General features: G+C 37.7%; 1 protein-coding gene across 9 annotated transcripts in view; it reads right to left on the bottom strand.

Annotated features, from left to right (window-relative positions):
• The window catches only part of NEO1 (neogenin 1), a 265178-nt gene that overhangs the window by 159899 nt on the left and 87747 nt on the right, over positions 1-17532 (bottom strand). The gene's annotated exons all lie outside the window — the stretch shown is intronic.

The raw sequence follows: 17532 nt of genomic DNA, 5'->3' as shown, positions 1-17532 counted from the left end.
TTAAACATGTTCTTTGTTTATCAAACTGCTACTAGCATATTTATTTTTCATTCCTTACTACTCATGATAATTCTCCAAGTTGGCCTAGCATAGAAAAATCTTTGTATACTTTTTAAATATGCAAATTACATATTTTTAAATTTCTACATAGCAGCTGAAAATGAGCATTTTAGCTCTTAGAAGTTCAATAAATCATTGGATTTGCCTTTCAATACAAGCTTCAGCAGTTCAATACAAAGCAGAATATTTGTTTTCAAGTTGTTGACCCACTGGCATACCAATAGCAGTCCAGTGGGCATGGCCAGTTCTGATGCACATACTGAAGGGGTTCACTGCCTGTGGAATTTAAAAATAGTAATTAAACTGGCTTAAAGTTGGTCTACTTTTTATTCTCATGATTTGCCAGCAATTCTAAACAATGTCAGTGATAAACCAACCAGAGCAGACTACTCCCAACCTCTTGTCAGTTGACCTATAAATGTTTCATGAAACCAGTTTTGTAAAATATGGAACAGAAAGACATGGGATAGGGGAGGAGAGAAAATGGTGCACCTCACATAGTCTGGGTATGTACTGCTTTATAAAACTTCTGTTTCAGAGGCAGATATACTAACAGATACACACACACACACACACACACTCACACAGAGGATCACAGCATAAAATGCCTTTCTTACTGTTTTTAGTAGTTTAAAATGCTTAAAAGACACTGGGAGAGAATAAGGACCTTAATGAAGTGGTATAACACTGTATAAAGAGTACTAGACTAGGAATCATCACCCCAGTTAAAATGGCTTTTATCCAAAAGACATTGAATAACAAATGCTGGCAAGGATGTGAAGAAAAGGGAACCCTCATACACTGTTGGTGGGAATGTAAATTAGTACAACCACTAGGGAGAACAGTTTGAAGGTTCCTCAAAAAACTAAAAATAGAACTATCATACAATCCAGCAATCCCACTGCTAGGTATATACCCCCAAAGAAAGGAAATCAGTATGTCATGTTTGCTGCAGCACTACTCACAATAGCCAAGATTCGGAAGCAATCTAAGTGTCCATCAACAAGCAAATGGCTAAAGAAAATGTGGTATATATACACGATGCAGTGCTATTCAACCATAAAAAAAGATTGAGATCCTGACATATGCAACAACACGGATGGAACTGGAGGTCATTATGTTAAGTGAAATAAGCCAGGCACAGGAAGACAAGCTTCAGATGTTCTCACTTATTTGTGGGAGCTAAAAATGAAAACAATTGAACTCACGGAGATAGAGTAGAATGATGGGTACCAGAGGCTGGGAAGGGTAGTGGACGGGTTAATAAGCACAAAAATAGAATTAATAAGATCTAGTATTTGATGGTGCAACAAGGTGACTATGGTCAACAATAATTTATTGTACATTTTTAAATAATTAAGAGAGAATAACTAGACTGTTTGTGACACAAAGGATAAATGCTTGGGTGATGGATGCCCCATTTACCCTGATGTGATTATTAAGCATTGTATGCCAGCATCAAAATATCTCATGTATCCGATAAATATATACACCAACTATTACAAATTTCTTTTTTTGTAAAAGAATACTAGACTAGGAATCAGAAGTTCTGAGCTTTTAATATGGGCTTTGCCTCCAAATGTGTTTTGTGATCTTGGGGAAATCGATTTTCCTTAAAAGGACATAAGATCTAATATATGTGAAAATACTTTCTTGTTAATAAGAAAGATATTTAAAAATTTTGTCAGGTATATCCATATAATGTAAATGTGACACAGTATAAATTACACCTTGGAAATAAAATAAAAATTGCTTGATATTATTACTATAATTACATTTCTTGGCAAGTCAAAATGCCTCATAATTCTACTACCCTAACTCCTGTAGTATTTTAAAATGCAACAACTATTTTTGATAAGGTTTAAAGAGGAAAATATAATTTGGAGGCTTTCAGAAGCTTTATCAACCAGTGGACTAATAACAATACCTCTATATAGGGTTTTACAAGAGAAAACAGAACTGAATTTTGTTCAGTATCAGATGTAAGTCAGGTATTGTAACATGCACTTTATCTATTAAATCTCTTTCAACCCTCAATAATATAAAGCATTATTTACATTTAAAGTATAATTATATTACATAATCACTGGAAATCAACCATTACAATCCCAGAATAAGGGGCTGACAATAATGACTTTCGCCAATATAACTTGCTCACATTATTTTTTCACTTTAACACACTGGTGTGATATGCTCTAGATCTGTAGTTCCCTTTGACCCAGACTTCAGGCAGGGCCAATGCTTCACAAATAATGCACACCTCATAAGCATGGGAAGTAAGATTTCTCCAAGGTTTTGGGGAGAAATGGTGTTTTGCCAATGCAGTGATTAGATTTTGTAATTAGATTTTTAAACTATTTGTAATTAGATGAAGACTAGTATACTATGTGTGATGGTAAATTTTATGTGTCAACTTGACTGGGCCATGGCATGTCTAGGTATCTAGTTACTCACTATTTCTGTGCCTCTCTGTGAGGGTGTTTCCAGAAGAGAAAAGCATTTGGATTGGTGGACTGAGTTAGAGCAGATGGCACTCAATGTGTGTTAGCATCATCCAATCCAACGAGAAACAAAAAGGTTGAAATTGTTTTCTGCCTTTTCCATTTGGGACACTGATCTCCTACCCTCAGCACTCCTGGTTCTCAGGCCTTGAGACTCACAGCAGAATTTAAACCACTGACTCTCCAGCTCTCAGGCCTTCAAACTATACTGCTGGCTTTCTCAGGTCTCCAGAAACAGCAGAACATGGGACTTCTCAGCCTCCATAATCACGTGAACCAATACTTTATAATAAAAGTCTCTTCTCTCTTTCTCTAAACATACACACGCAGTTTCAAAAACACCCTCTGAAGTTGCATTTTTTTTCTACTCTCACACCACCACAATCATTAACACAGAAGGCTTCTGTGACCAAATTATATGAGAGTTTTCTCCCCACACACCTAGCAGTGGACACCAGCTGGGTGTTCTCCAATTCAATTCCAACACTATCTACCTGCAGACAGCACTAGATCCCACAGGATGAGGGCTCACTCCCCAGAATTCCTCCCACCCCCAACCAGTTACAAGCCTAGTCCTCCAGAACCTCTGACCAATGTGTTTCAAGTGGAGGTTCCCAGGACTCCCTCTCTAGGTTCAAATAATTTGCTGGAGTGGCTCACAGAACTCTGAGAAACACTTTCTTAACATTTGCTGGCTTAATATAAAGGACATGGATACAATGAGGAGATGTGTAGGGTGAGGTAGGGGGAAAGGGGCGCAGAGCTTCCATGTTCTCCCTGGGCTACCACCCTCTAGGAGCCTCCATGTTTTCAGCTATCCAGAAGCTCTCTGAACCCACTCCCCCTGAGTTTTTATGAAAGTTTCATGATGTCAGTATTCTTTCCTCCAGCATATGAGGTGGGCCCCTCTTTGGGAAGGGTCCTAAAACCCACCATCAGAAAGGCTGGGTAAGATTAGAGCCTTGGGGCAGGTGAAAGGAGGGCAGGAGAAGATCAGAGAGATTCTGTTTCCTGAGGCCTGCTCCTGAGGCCTAACATACCCAACATATAAAAGAAGACTGTAACAAGGGCTATGGGAGATGTGCGCCAGGAACTGGGGATGAAAACCAATATATGTATACATATTTCATAACACCACACATACACATATTTATTTATTTATATGGAAAACTTACACTTCCTATTGGCTCTGTTTCTTTGGATAACCCTGACTAATACAATAGGCAAATTCAATTATTTACTATAGGCACAGATATTCTGAACCAGTAGTTTATGTAGGCAAAAATATTTAGAATCCATTTGTAAATAACAGACATTTCACAGCACATGAAATTGTTCTTTTGCTTCTTCAAGAGAATTTCAAATGGTTACATGGAGAAAATGTTCAAATCCCCAGACAATCAAAATAGAAGCTGATATGGTTTGGCTGTGTCCCTACCCAAATCTCATCTTGACTTATAGTTCCCATAATCCCCACATGTTGTAGGAGAGACCCTGTGGGAGGTAACTGAATCATGGGGGTGGTTAGTTCCATGCTGTTCTCATGATAGTGAGTTCTCACGAGATCTGATGGCTTTATAGGGGTTTACTTGGCACTTCTCCTTCTTGCCACCATGTGAAGAAGGACGTGTTTGCTTCCCCTTCCACTATGATTCTAAATTTCCCTAGGCCTCCCTAGCCCTGCAGAACTGTGAGTCAATTAAACCTCTTTACTTTATAAATTACCCAGTCTTGGGTATTCCTTCATAGCAGTGTGAGAACAAACTAACAAAGAAATAATAGCTAAAATCAACTATTTCTAAAGACATGTAAAACAGGCTTGAAATTATATCAAATTTTTTTATTGTCCACTATTTTCAGGTATCAATAAGTAGTTTCCTAATAGAACACTTTAAGAATTAGTTTTAATATGTCTATAACATGTACCATCTACCCAGGAAATCAACACTGTTTAGAAAATACCTCACAAAGGAAGATGCCAGAACAGCCAATATGCAATTGTAAAGTATTCAACATCACTAATCATCAGGAAAATGCATATTAAAACCATATAGAAATGCTACTATACACCTACCAGGATGACTAAAGTTAAAATGACTGACACCACTAAACGTGGGTCAGAATGTGGAGCAACCAGAACTCACACACACTGTTCATAGGAATGTGAACTGGTACGACCACTCTGGGAAAAGGCCTGGCATACACTACTCAGAAATACTACTCATCAACAAAGAAGAACAGGCTTCTAATACAAGCAGCAACATGGATGGACCTCAAATATGTTATGTTTTGTGAAAGAAGCCTTAAACAAACAAACACAGACAACATGATTACTTTTACAAGAAGCTTTAGGACAGACAAAACTAATTTATAGTGGGGGAAAAAAAAAACAAAAGAATAGACCCTCTGGGGTAGTAAGCAGAGGATTTACTAAGAGGCATGTGGAAATTTTCTATAGTGGTGGTAGTATTCTATATTTTAATATGGGTTTTGGTTGTATAGTAATGCATATTTGTTGGAACACATAAACAGTACATCTAAGATTTGTGCATTACACTGTATATAAATTTTACCTCAAAAGAGAAAAAAAGAACTACAAACAAAATATTAAACCTTAGCTAATGATATGAATGCTTAAGGATTTGGGTATGTCTGCAACTTACTCTGAAATGTAACAAAAAATTTAGATTGATGAATATAATGATAGATATCTGATAGAGCATTACAGTAAAATGTCAACTGAAGACTGAAGGTGGTGGGTATTTGCTATAAAATTCCTTCAGCTTTTTATTATGAAAAATGTCTAACACAAAAAAATGTTGGAAACAATTATAAAATATTTTTTCCTTAGGAAAAAGTATTCTTTACCACCTCTGCTTTATTAGGAAATTACTATGATTAAGATTTTTTAAAAAGGAGAAAAGCACTGTATTCTGAAAAATAGTTTTTTCAAAAAAATACTATGTAAAACATGATGACAGACATCAGGATCTCGCAAAATGATTTGGTTTTTGAAAACGGCACAGAACAACCATCTGACCCATTTCTCAGGATTTCAAAGTTCACAAGTCAAATTCAGTCCATGTGAATTCTGGTTTGAAACTACAGAACTATGTAGGTCTGTGATGATTACTGAATTAGATCTTTCACAAGTTCCAGGAGCTGGGAAGGGTGTGTGTGCTGGGCAAGAGATCAAGGTGAGAGGGGAAGAAGGTTGGTAAATGGGTACAAACCTACAGTTGATAGAAGAAATAAGTTTCTGTGTTTGAAAGCAACAATAGGGTAAGTATAATTAACAATAACATACTATGTATTTCAAAATAACTAGAAGAGAAGATTTGAAATGTTCCCAACACAAGGAAATGATCAATGTTTGAGATGATAGAAATCCCAAATATCCTGATTTTTATCATTAAATATTGAATGCATGTATCAAAATATCACATGTATCCCACAAATATGTACAAATATTATGTAGTAATTTAAAAATTTATTTCTTAAATATTTTAAAAATGTTTAGATGTACTATCATTTCTAATTCATAATGTGATATCAAGAATTCAAGGAATACATTTATCTGTTAAAAATATCATATCTTTTTTTTCCCTTCTACTTTCTGCACAAGAATCACTGAAATCACCTGGACAAGAGTAAGTCTCAGAGACATAGTTGACACGTAATATTACAGTTTTTAGCATCCTGAGATAGAAATGTCTAACTACTTCTCTGTATCACCTACTATATCCTTGAAGATGAGAATGTGCCCTATATATCATTGTATCTCCAGTGATACTGGATTCTGCCTTCTGCCTATTTGTGGTAGATACGGAATAAATAGTGTTTGAAAAGTATCTTTGCTGTTACTTTAACATGGTCGCTGAAACCCTGTTTCTTTTTTTTTTTTTTTTTTTTTTTTTTTGGAGACGGAGTCTCACTCTGTCACCAGGCTGGAGTGCAGTGGCGCGATCTCGGCTCACTGCAATCTCCGCCTCCAGGGTTCAAGCGATTCTCCTGCCTCAGCCTCCTGAGTAGCTGGGACTACAGGCACCTGCAACCACGCCCAGCTAATTTTTGTATTTTTAATAGAGACTGGGTTTCACCATGTTGGCCAGGATGGTCTCGATCTCTTGACCTTGTCATCCGCTCGCCTCGGCCTTGCAAAGTGCTGTGATTACAGGCATGAGCTACGGCCCCCAGACAAAACCGTGTATTTGAAATCATCATCAAGAAAAAATCTAAACAAGGAATGGAGGGTGTGGGTGTGGCAACTACTCCTACCCTGCCCTGCTTCCATCTGAGTAATTCCATGTTTATCTATTTTAAATATCTCACTTCCAATTATGATCTTGCTTGAGTTCCCTGGCCAAAAAAAAAAAAAAAAGTTTGAAAACCACTGATATGATTTCAACATAAGAGATTTCTCTGGCCAAAAATGACCAAAGAAATCTTGGTTATCATTACAATAGGGACTGGGAAAAAAAACAGAATAATTTAGATTCATTTAGCTTTTTGTCAGTTATTCTCAGAATTTAAATCACCATTCAATGCATGTAACCTTCAGATAAATTGAGGGTAACAGTGCTGCCCTGATATAAAATGCTCCTGTTGGGACCTGATGGGGTAAGACCCCATTCCTGTGTGTAAACTGGGTTTATATGAAAGTGCCATCAATACACCCTTAACAGTAAGGGGTAGAAATAGGTACGGGGGAAGAAATACAAAATGAAGAAACCTGTTTTAGATACTCTTTTCACTAGGACATTATCTTTCCACTGCCCACTTTGGAGCTTTTTAGTTTGATTTTTAGCAAGAAAAGGGGCATTTTAAAAATTTATAAAACTGCTCCACTTTTCCTGCTGTTCCTAATTCTACCATCTCTTTAATGAAGAAAGGTGAAGCTACCTAAAATTGAAGAGGAGAATGGGAATTTCTTAAATGAAGTTTAAGACATTCAATATATTTAATACAAGAAGCTTACTGACAATATAATTAAAATTACTAAGATTCTTCCTGCCATAGTTCTCTTGACCAAAGCTGGTAGATTTGATGATACCTCTTTAAGGCAGAAGAAATACAGTTCAATAAAAATAAGGTAGTAAATACTACATGAAAAACATTTGCCGGGTGCAGTATAATCTCATGCCTGTAATCCCAGCACTTTGGGAGGCCGAGGTGGGTGGATCACTTGAGGTCAGGAATTTGAGAACAGCCTGGCCAACATGGTGAAACTCATCTCTAGCAAAAATACAAAAATTAGCCAGGCATGATGGCAGGTGCCTGTAATCCCAGCTACTCGGGAGGCTGAGGCAGGACAATCAATCGAACCCAGGAGGTGGAGGTTGCAGTGAGCCGAGATCACGCAACTGCACTCCAGCCTGGGCGACACAGCGAGACTTTGTCTAAAAAAAAAAGACATTCCACCAATAAAGCTGAATATATCCAAGAAAAGAATATATATTCAAGAAAATATAGCTAAAATTAATAAATAAGAGACCCAGAGTGGGCTAATTACTAAGGAATGCTTGAAATTCTGAGATCAAGACAGATAACCCAAGAAGCAGAGTAATGCCAACAATGATAGTCAAATCTTTTCACTTATTTCTGGGCTGGAAGGCACATGACTTTGTCCTCGTATTGTCAATTGTTATGCTCTTTAAATAAAGAATGAAGAATATTTACTAATATTTTGTCATGCTGTCCTAGATAGGCAGGAGCCCAGCAAGCACAGACTTAGGTGAGAGAGTCTAAGAAGCTAGACTGGGCATGAGGAATGGGGTGTGACTGGCTTGGCTCAAAGACCACAAAACATGGTGCCATCTGATGGATAGCTGGTGGCATGGAACAAAAGCAAACAAAGTTATCTGAGATGTCAATCTGAGTAAAGGGGAAACAGAATCCTTTAGAAGGCAAAAAAGAAATCAAAGACAACAGAATCAAATGAAGAAGTCTTAGATAGAAAGGAAAGATTCTCTGAGCCCTGGGGACATTAGCTGAGGTACATTTACTGAATGCCTATAATGCACCAGGCACTGTATCAAGGATCTTCCTCACAACACCACCACAAAGAAGGACTCTTATCCCTATTTTACAAATAGGAAGAATGAGGTTCAAGTAAATTAATTTGCCCAAGATCGCATTGCCAGAGGCTGGAAATCAAGGATATGCTTCCAAAAAACATGCCTCTTTTCATGAGACCACATTCCTTCTGTGAAGCACAATGTTAATCTCTTACTGGCACCACAAATCTATTTCTGCACCATGAATTCTGCTTATTTGTCCCACAAAGCTTCCTCATTGGGGTCATTTTAGTAACAAAAATCACAATACGGCTGAGTTTTTCTTAGGTTGCATTTTGCCTGATGCACAAACAGCAAACAGGCAGAATCTTCAGGCGTTTAAATGGCTCTTCTATCTGCAACATTTTCAGGGTCAGAAATCATGCATCTGTATTCCACACAAATCTGAGTTCTAACTTTACATCATTAGTTCATTTTATTTCACATGGATATTTCTGGTCTTTTCTAGAATATCTGAAAGTTCTCTTCTGAAGGTGGTTAGTTACCATGGAAATGAGGCTATTGTGGTTCAGAATAAATTTACGTAACTATTAGGACATTATTTCAAGCTTGTAAAATGTGGAATTTATCTCAAAGCTAACATGACCACTGATGCAACAAAAATCTAAGAAGAACTGCAAACCAATCCAAAATGATTCAGGCTCCAATAAAGGATTATAAAGCAATTGTGAAGAATTTTCTAACATACAGTAATACCTTAAAAATGTAAAGTTTATAAAGTGAAATTCTGAAATATTCTGAATACAGACAGCATACTATAAAAGAATGGATTATAATTTACTGTCTGACATCTTATCCAGAAGTACGGAGAATATGTTCTTAAGTACTCAGTTGTTGTCAAATACACAGTATCAGGCACTACTACATTAGGTGCTAAGGATCTAAAGATTGACAAAATCCAGTCCTGTCCTCAAGGAACTCAGTCTAGTAGGGTGGAAACTGGATACAAAAACTGGGGGAAAATGTAAATGTGATAGGTAAAACAAGACAGATAATGTATAAAATATATGTGCACAATTAATGCACAGCTAATGGAAGAAGGGTACAAGGGATAGGAATAGGTAGGAGTCAGAGTTTCAGAGGTTTCTGAGGAAAGCCAGGCAAGGGAGTGGAAGGAGGAACATTCTAGGTAGAAGTGACAGTACAAGCAAAAGAACTGCATGGTGTTTTTACGTAGCTAGTGGTTGCCCTTGAAATTAAATTACCTTGAGAAGCAATGACAATCATGCACTCATTAGACTCAGAATCCAGTTCTCTCTCTGCTTGGAGCTTAGAAGAAAAATGACCCTTTCAAGATAAGTAAACATCCATTATTCTGAAAATTACAGGGAGAAGGCCTCAAGAGGAAGATATATAAAGCTTCTTCCTAATTGGTGTGAGGCTAATTTTTATAAGAAAGTCAAAGGATCTGATCCAATTTACAACATAACTTTGTGGCACAAATCATACTTCTCACATGTTGCTTTGGGATCTTACTTTTTGTCATTTAATATACCCAAACTATTTTCTCGTGCCATTTAATAAACTTCTAAAACATGATTTTTGTAGGAAGCATTGTATTCTGATACATAGGTAGGCTATTTTATTTAACCAATCACCTATTTTGGGGCATTTAAGTAGTTTATAATTTTTGCCACTAAATACACATCATTGCATGGATACTTCCATGCATAAATCTTTGCACACATCCTAATTTCATCAAAACAAATTATCAGATGTGGAACTGCTGGTCAATGAATGTGTGAGTTTTAAAGCTTTTGATAAGATTACTAAACTGCCCTCCAAGGTTACATCAATTTGTACCACTACCAGCAGTGTATGAGAATCCCCATATTACTATAATTTTGCCAAGAGTAGGTTATTATTTTAAAATTCAATCAGTAGGCAAAAATGGGCTACTTCAATCTGTACTTCTTATACAATTAGTAGCGCTGAACTCTTTTCAGGTCAACTGGCCATTTTCATCTCATTTCTGTAAGCAAGCTATGTTTTCCACCTCCTCCCCTTTTTTTTAACAGATATTAATCTTGTTCTTATTAATTTGTAAGTACCATCTGTATCACTGCAATCATTTTTCCAAGTATTTAATGAAAGAATTTTAATCACTTTTGCCACTCTGTGAAGAGTGGATTTGAGGAAAGACCAGGTTAGAACTAGAGAAATCAGTTAGGATACTACTGCAGTAATATAGGTAAGAGATGACTTGGACTTGAATCAGGGGAGTGAAAGCAAGGAGAAAGAGAACCTAATGAACTGTATGTGGAAAGAAATTTAAAAGATTGAAATAATCAAGAATGATTTGCATGTTTCTAGCACAGGTAAAAAGTAGGCAGTGACACTACCAAGATACAGAAAAGCAAAGAAGAAAAATATTTTGAGAGAAGAATGTTAAGTTCAATTTTGGACATGTGATTTCTGAGGTACCTGTGGGACATCCAATTGCAAAGGTCTGAAGTTTGACAAGGGGTCTGGTCTGGGAATCTGGACATTACTGTATGTAAATTATACCTGAAACCAGAAGCAGGTAGAGTGTGAAGAGTAGCAGGCTGACAACAGAACTCTGTGGAACACTAATAGTTTAATCAACAAGTGGAAGAAAAGATGCCCATGAAGGCAAAACAAAAGGAACAGGCAAAGAAATAAAAAGAGAAACAGCATAACACACTGGTATCAAGTCAAAGTAGTGGAGCATCTCATGGAGTTGGGATTAAAGATCTCAATGCACTTAGCTTTGAATCATGACAGTAATAAATGTGTAACAGTTTTTAAAGCAGAGATGGCAGCCATGTGGAGGAAAGTTCACCTTTAATGGCTTCAGTTATTTTTTTTAATATTATGTTGGCTTATGGAAGGTATCAAAAGGTCAAAAATGGGAATGAATAAAACTGATGAATTGTTTGTAAACATGTATGCATGTGAAGGTGGCAATTATGACCTCAATTATACAAGCAGAGGTAATGGTTCATCTTCCTCCAGAATAACCTTTCAGAAGATTTTTCTTTTAATCCCGTTTCTTTTACATTAGAAGTCTATGAAAAACAAAGTGCAAAGGAAAACATGAATAGTAAAGTAACCACAAACATCAAATCATTCTGGTGCAACATTTAACAATTTCCATTAAAGTTTCATTCATTCATTTCATTCGTTAATAATCTACCATAATTTTTAAAAATGAGTAAGACCAGTTCCTGTTGATAAGAACTCCAGTCTAGTAGGAGTTGAAGAGGACATATAAACAAATCAGTAAGAAATACTACTGGTAAAAAAAGAACTATTTTAAGAAACCAATTATGAAGGGATGGTTAAGAAAAGCTTCACAGAGGGGTCAAGTAAACTAATCTTGAAGGTCTATCAAGAAATTGTAGTTGGAAATAAGGGAACACAGAGGAACATTGCTATCAAACAGCACAGTATGTTCAGAAAACTAATTTGGTAAAGAGGACTCCATCTCCATTACAGATTTAGGGGGAAAGTGCTAAGAATTTACTCCTAGTGCAGGACAGGGCGTGCGGGGGTGCCCATGTGTGCAGATGATGGACAACAGGGATGAGGCAGAGCCTGGGAACCACTGACAGGTCCCTCTCAGTCCACACTGCCTGCCCACCAGGCATCTGCGGATGCCCTGGGAGCGAAGGTGGAGATCATCTCCCCAGGAGTCGGATACCTTCCGGAAGCCGGGATGCTTTAAGATGGAAAGAAATTTGATTCCTCCCGGGACAGAAATGAGCCCTTTAAGTTTGTGCTAGGCAAGCAGGAGGTGACCCGGGAGTGGGAGGTAGGTGTTGCCCAGATGAATGTGGGTCACAGAGCCAAACTGAGTATATCTCTAGACTATGCCTTCAGTGCCACTGGGCACCAGGGCATCATCCCACCACATGCCACTCTTGTCTTCAACATGGAGGTTCTAAGACTGGGATGGCAAGAATGGCCTTCTCCCTTGGCTTCCTGTTCTTACATCTGCCACGGAGGGATCTGGTGCCTCCAGACACATGCACATGAATCCATATGGAGCTTTTCCATATGTAGATCCACTACAACCTGTAAAACATCTACCCTGACGGAATGCGTTCTGTTACTCAGCTTTGCTTCTGGCACCTCCATTTCCTCTTTCCCTTTCTTCTCAATTTTCCTAAACTATATGCCATAAGCCTGAAGTTACTCAGTTTATTTCATTTTCACTTTGGGGTGATGATTCAGTTTCAGTCTTTTCGATCTAGTTTCCAAGTAAGTCTATGGTCAAGTATTAACAGAACAAGCGACGGGTTAACTTTAGAACACAATTTAGTGTTGGGGGGGTTATAAGAATCTTTATTTTAAATTTTTTTGGATGAAATTTTAATCTATTATATACTAAACATTCTTGCTGCTGTGCTGCAAAGCCATAGCAAATCTGAGGCACTCTTGAGGGCTGAATTATTCTCAAAGTTGAAAGATGTCTTGGGTTAAATTAAAAGCACTACCAAAAACTGAGGTGGGGATGGGGAGCCTTTGCCTCCACCAGTCCCACTCTACCCTCCCCTGAAATCCTCTGCCTTTTGAAAGCAGACCATTTTTGCTGCAATGCTGGATGCTACAGGAATCTGTCCCTGGGCCAGCGGGGACCTCTGGAAGCCTTCTTGGTGGCCTGGCTTATTTCCTCCGCCCCATCCTGTGGCTTTTCTAACGGACTTTCAGAAATTTTGTAATCTCATAACTTTCCAAGCTCCACCACTTCCTTAATTTTAAGAACTTTAATTGAAAGTATAAATTAAAGGTGTTGTTTGTAGACTTAACCACCCAATGAAAGCCCAAGCTATCATGACAAATCCTTGAATGTTAAGCAAATGATGCTGGTCATCGCAGCTTCAACATCTCCTGTTTTCTGCCACTTGACTCTCTCTGCTGATCTCAACGTTTCCTGGCTTTTCCTCCTTCAGCCCCTTGTCACTCCTTTGATGTCCTGTGTAGTGAACTGGTGACAGAAATTGTTGCCCCTCTCCCCACAACATCACATGAGTTTCCAATTTTATTATTACAATAAAAGTGCTTTATACTGGCTCTTCTAAAAAAAAAAGAGTTTAATCCTTAAAACAACCCATTCAACTGATAAAAGAAACAAAGACACAGGTAAATTAATTAACTTGGCCAAGTTCACAAAGCTAAGTGAACAGAGCTGAGACTGGAATCTAGGCGCACTGGGACAAGATTGCTCTCAATCACTCCTCTGTGGTGCCTCTCCAGTTAACGCTGAAAAAGCCAACTGTGAAGGATCTGGATGTACTCTGTATGTATGACATAAGGAATTTGCTTTTCATCCCGAAGCCAAGAGAACTAAGAGTTCTAATGAATGACAGCAGAATATTGTAACTGATCATGAAGTAAAGGGAAGTGAAATCACAAAGACTGAGAGAAGAGGGGAGATCAATGTCTTAATGTGGCCAGGGATAAGAGTAGAGCAGAAGAGTCAAAGAAGTAGAGTGACATAGGCTGTGGCTTAAGGAAAGACAGCGAGGTTTAAAACTTAAGTGGTAGAGGCCGGGCGCGGTGGCTCGCGCCTGTAATCCCAGCACTTTGGGAGGCCGAGGTGGGTGGATCACCTGAGGTTGGGAGTTCGAGACCAGCCGTCTGACCAACATGGAGAAACCCTGTCTCTACTAAAAATACAAGAAATTAGCCGGGCATAGTGGCGCATACCTGTAATCCTAGCTACTCGGGAGGCTGAGGCAGGAGAATTGCTTGAACCCAGGAGGAGGTTGTGGTGAGCAGAAGCCATGCCATTGTACTCCAGCCTGGGCAACAAGAGCAAAACTCCATCTCAAACAAACAAAAAAATTTAAGTGGTAGATTAGTTATTGGTATTTACAATGTCAACGGGGTTGCCAATTTAGAATTTATCCATTTGTTCCACAAAAACACAAATGGAAAAATTTCTTTTTGGTGGCACGGGAGAGGAGATGTGTATCACAGACTGTTGTAACTGTTTTAAGAGAAAAAGAAAAAGTTTCTGTTTTAAAAAACCCTCATGACCCATTTTAAGTGTTATCAACAATCTGAGATGACAGGAAATACAAGATGGGCTAATTCACGTCACTGCATGTGTAGAAACTCCAGGAGTTAATGATAAGACAATAAATCTGAAACATTTAACAGATGAAAAATGAACTTACAACCTTTTCTACATTAACACTCACTATGGCATTTCCTATAGCTATAACTTCTTTAAAAAATAACAGAAATCAGACAGGTATGACTGTATTTATACATATCTCTCCAACTATTTCTCAAAATCTACTTTCCCTATCTGAAAAATAAATGCTTTCAGTTATGGGACAGGGCTCAAAACAAAATTTTCCAAATATGCTTTTGCACATTATGAGTTCTATCTATAAACAGTAAAAAAAAGAGATGATCTCACGTGGCACACATGAACGATACAGCTTGAATTGTAACTACCACCCAGATTAAGAAACAGAACATAAACACACCAGAAGCTGGGCTGTGCAACATTCAGTAACTATTCTGCCCTTGTCCAAAAATAATTACTATTCTGACTTCTAAAACCATAGACTAGTTTTGTCTGTTTTTGAACTTTACACAAATGGAATTATATATAACAATATAATTACATATATAGTAGGTATTCTTTTGTGTCTGGCTTCTTCTTTAAGGGCATTTGTGATATTTATCCACATTGTTGAATGTAGCAATGATCTGTCAGTATTCATTGCTGATAATTTGCCATTGTATGACTGGAAGACTACTCTACATTTGTATTTTGATGGACATTTGAATTATTCCCAGTAAGAACATTATTGTGCCTGGTTTTAGGGGCATATAATTATACATTTCTGGTAAGTATACTCCTAAGAATATAACTACTGTATCATAGGGTATTTCTGTGTACAGTTTCTTTTCAAGTTTTTATTTTTTAGAGATGGTCATGCTTTGTCGCCCAGACTGGAATGCCGCGGCACGATCATAGTTCACTGTAACCTCAAATTCCTTAGCTCAAACAACCCTCCTGCTTCAGTCTCCTGAGTAGCTGGAACTACAGGTGCATGCCACCGTGCCTAGCTAATTTTTTCATTTTTTGTAGAAATAGGGTCTCACTATGCTGCCCAGGCTGGTCTTCAAACCCTGGCCTCAAGTGATCCTCTTGCCTTAGTCTCTCAAAGTGCTGGGATTACAGGCATGAGCCACTGCACCTGGCCAGTGTACGGTTTTTAATAGATTCTGCCAAACAGAATTTTAAAGTGATTGTGTCAGTGTATACTCCTGTCAACAGTACATTAGAGTTCCCAGTGTTTTTCATCCTAACCAATGCCTGGTATTTGTTGAGCTTTTCAATTTTAGCCATTATAGTGGAATATAGTGATATCCCACTGTGGTTTTTATTTGCATTTCTCTGAAGACTAATGATGACAACCACTTTTTCAAATATTAATAGCTAGCTGGACATCTTCTTCCAGGTTGATGTTCAAGTCTTTTGCCATTTTCTATTGGTTTCTCTGTCTTTGTTTATCTTACTGATCTGTAGGAGTTCTTTGTAGAACCTACATCAGGGATTGGCAAACTTTTTCTGTAAAGAGCCAGACAGTATATATTTTAGGCTTTGTGAGCCATATGGTCTCTGTCACAACTACTCAACTCCTGTGTAGTGGCATGAAAGCAGCCATAGGCAATACATAAATGAATGAGTGTGGCAGTATGCCAGTAAGACTGCATGAACAATAAATTTTGAAATCTCATAAAATTTTCATGTATCACAAAATATTATTCTTCTGATATTTTTCAACTATTTAAAAATACATAAACTATTTTTAGCTTACAAGCTGTACAAAAACAAGCAGTCAGGAAGATTTAGCCCACAAGCTGTACTCTGCCAACCCCAGGTCTAGATAAAGATCTCTGTCAAGTAATGTATGTCTTCCCAGGGATTTATCAATATTATTATGCATTACAAAGAACCAAATTTTGGCTTTGCTGGCATTCTCTGTTTTGAATGTTTGTTTTTTTATTTCATTAATTTTTGCTCTTGTCATCATTTCCTTCTTCTGTTTTCATTGGTTTGCAAATATTTTCTCCCATTCCATAGGTTGTCTCTTCACTGTTGATTGTTTCCCTTACTGGCAGGAGCGTCTCAGCTCAATGCCATCCAATTTATCTATTTTTGCTTTCGTTGCCTGTGTTTTCTGGGGTCACATCCAAAAAACCTTTGCCAAGACCAACGTCAATAAGCTTTTCCCCTCTTTTAGTAGTTTTATAGTTCAGGTCTTGTTTAAGTGTTTAATCCATTTAGAGTTGATTTTTGTGTATGGTGTATATGTGATTTACGTATATGAGATAAGGGTCTGATTTCATTCTCCCACATATGGCTATCCAGTTTTTCCAGCACCATCTACTGAAGAGACTATGCTTTCCCCATTGTACATTCTTAGCATCAAGAGAGCCAGGAAAAATCTGCACTGCTTTTTCTTTTTTTCTTTTTAAAAAAATTCTCTCCAAGTATGACAACCAATGCACAGCTTTTTATAAGCCTCGGAAGTCACACATGACTTCTGCCATACTCTATTGATCCAAATAGCTCCAAGCCCACCCAGATTCAAGAGCAAGGGACATAAACCCCACCACTCTTTAGAAGGAGGATAGTCAATGAAGCTGGGAGCTGTTTTAAAACTCCCTCTTTGTTTTAAAAGGCTCTTGCAGTATTTCCCAGATATATCTTTTATTGAGTATTTATTCCAAAAGTGTTTTCAATGTATCTTTGTGCAGCAAACCTTCAGAGATCTTATGTGATAATTTTTACTATGCCTCACATTTTGGATGCATATAAATTGTGTATATTCGACATCCTTTAACACCTTAAAAAGATTACTCTATTGTCCTCTTGATACCAGATTTCTCAAATCAACACT

Source organism: Nomascus leucogenys, chromosome 6, assembly GCF_006542625.1.
Source record: "Nomascus leucogenys isolate Asia chromosome 6, Asia_NLE_v1, whole genome shotgun sequence".
NCBI classification, from domain to species: Eukaryota; Metazoa; Chordata; class Mammalia; order Primates; family Hylobatidae; genus Nomascus; species Nomascus leucogenys.
The sequence above is the reverse complement of the archived record's forward strand: the minus strand, read 5'-3'. Positions and strand labels throughout refer to the sequence as shown.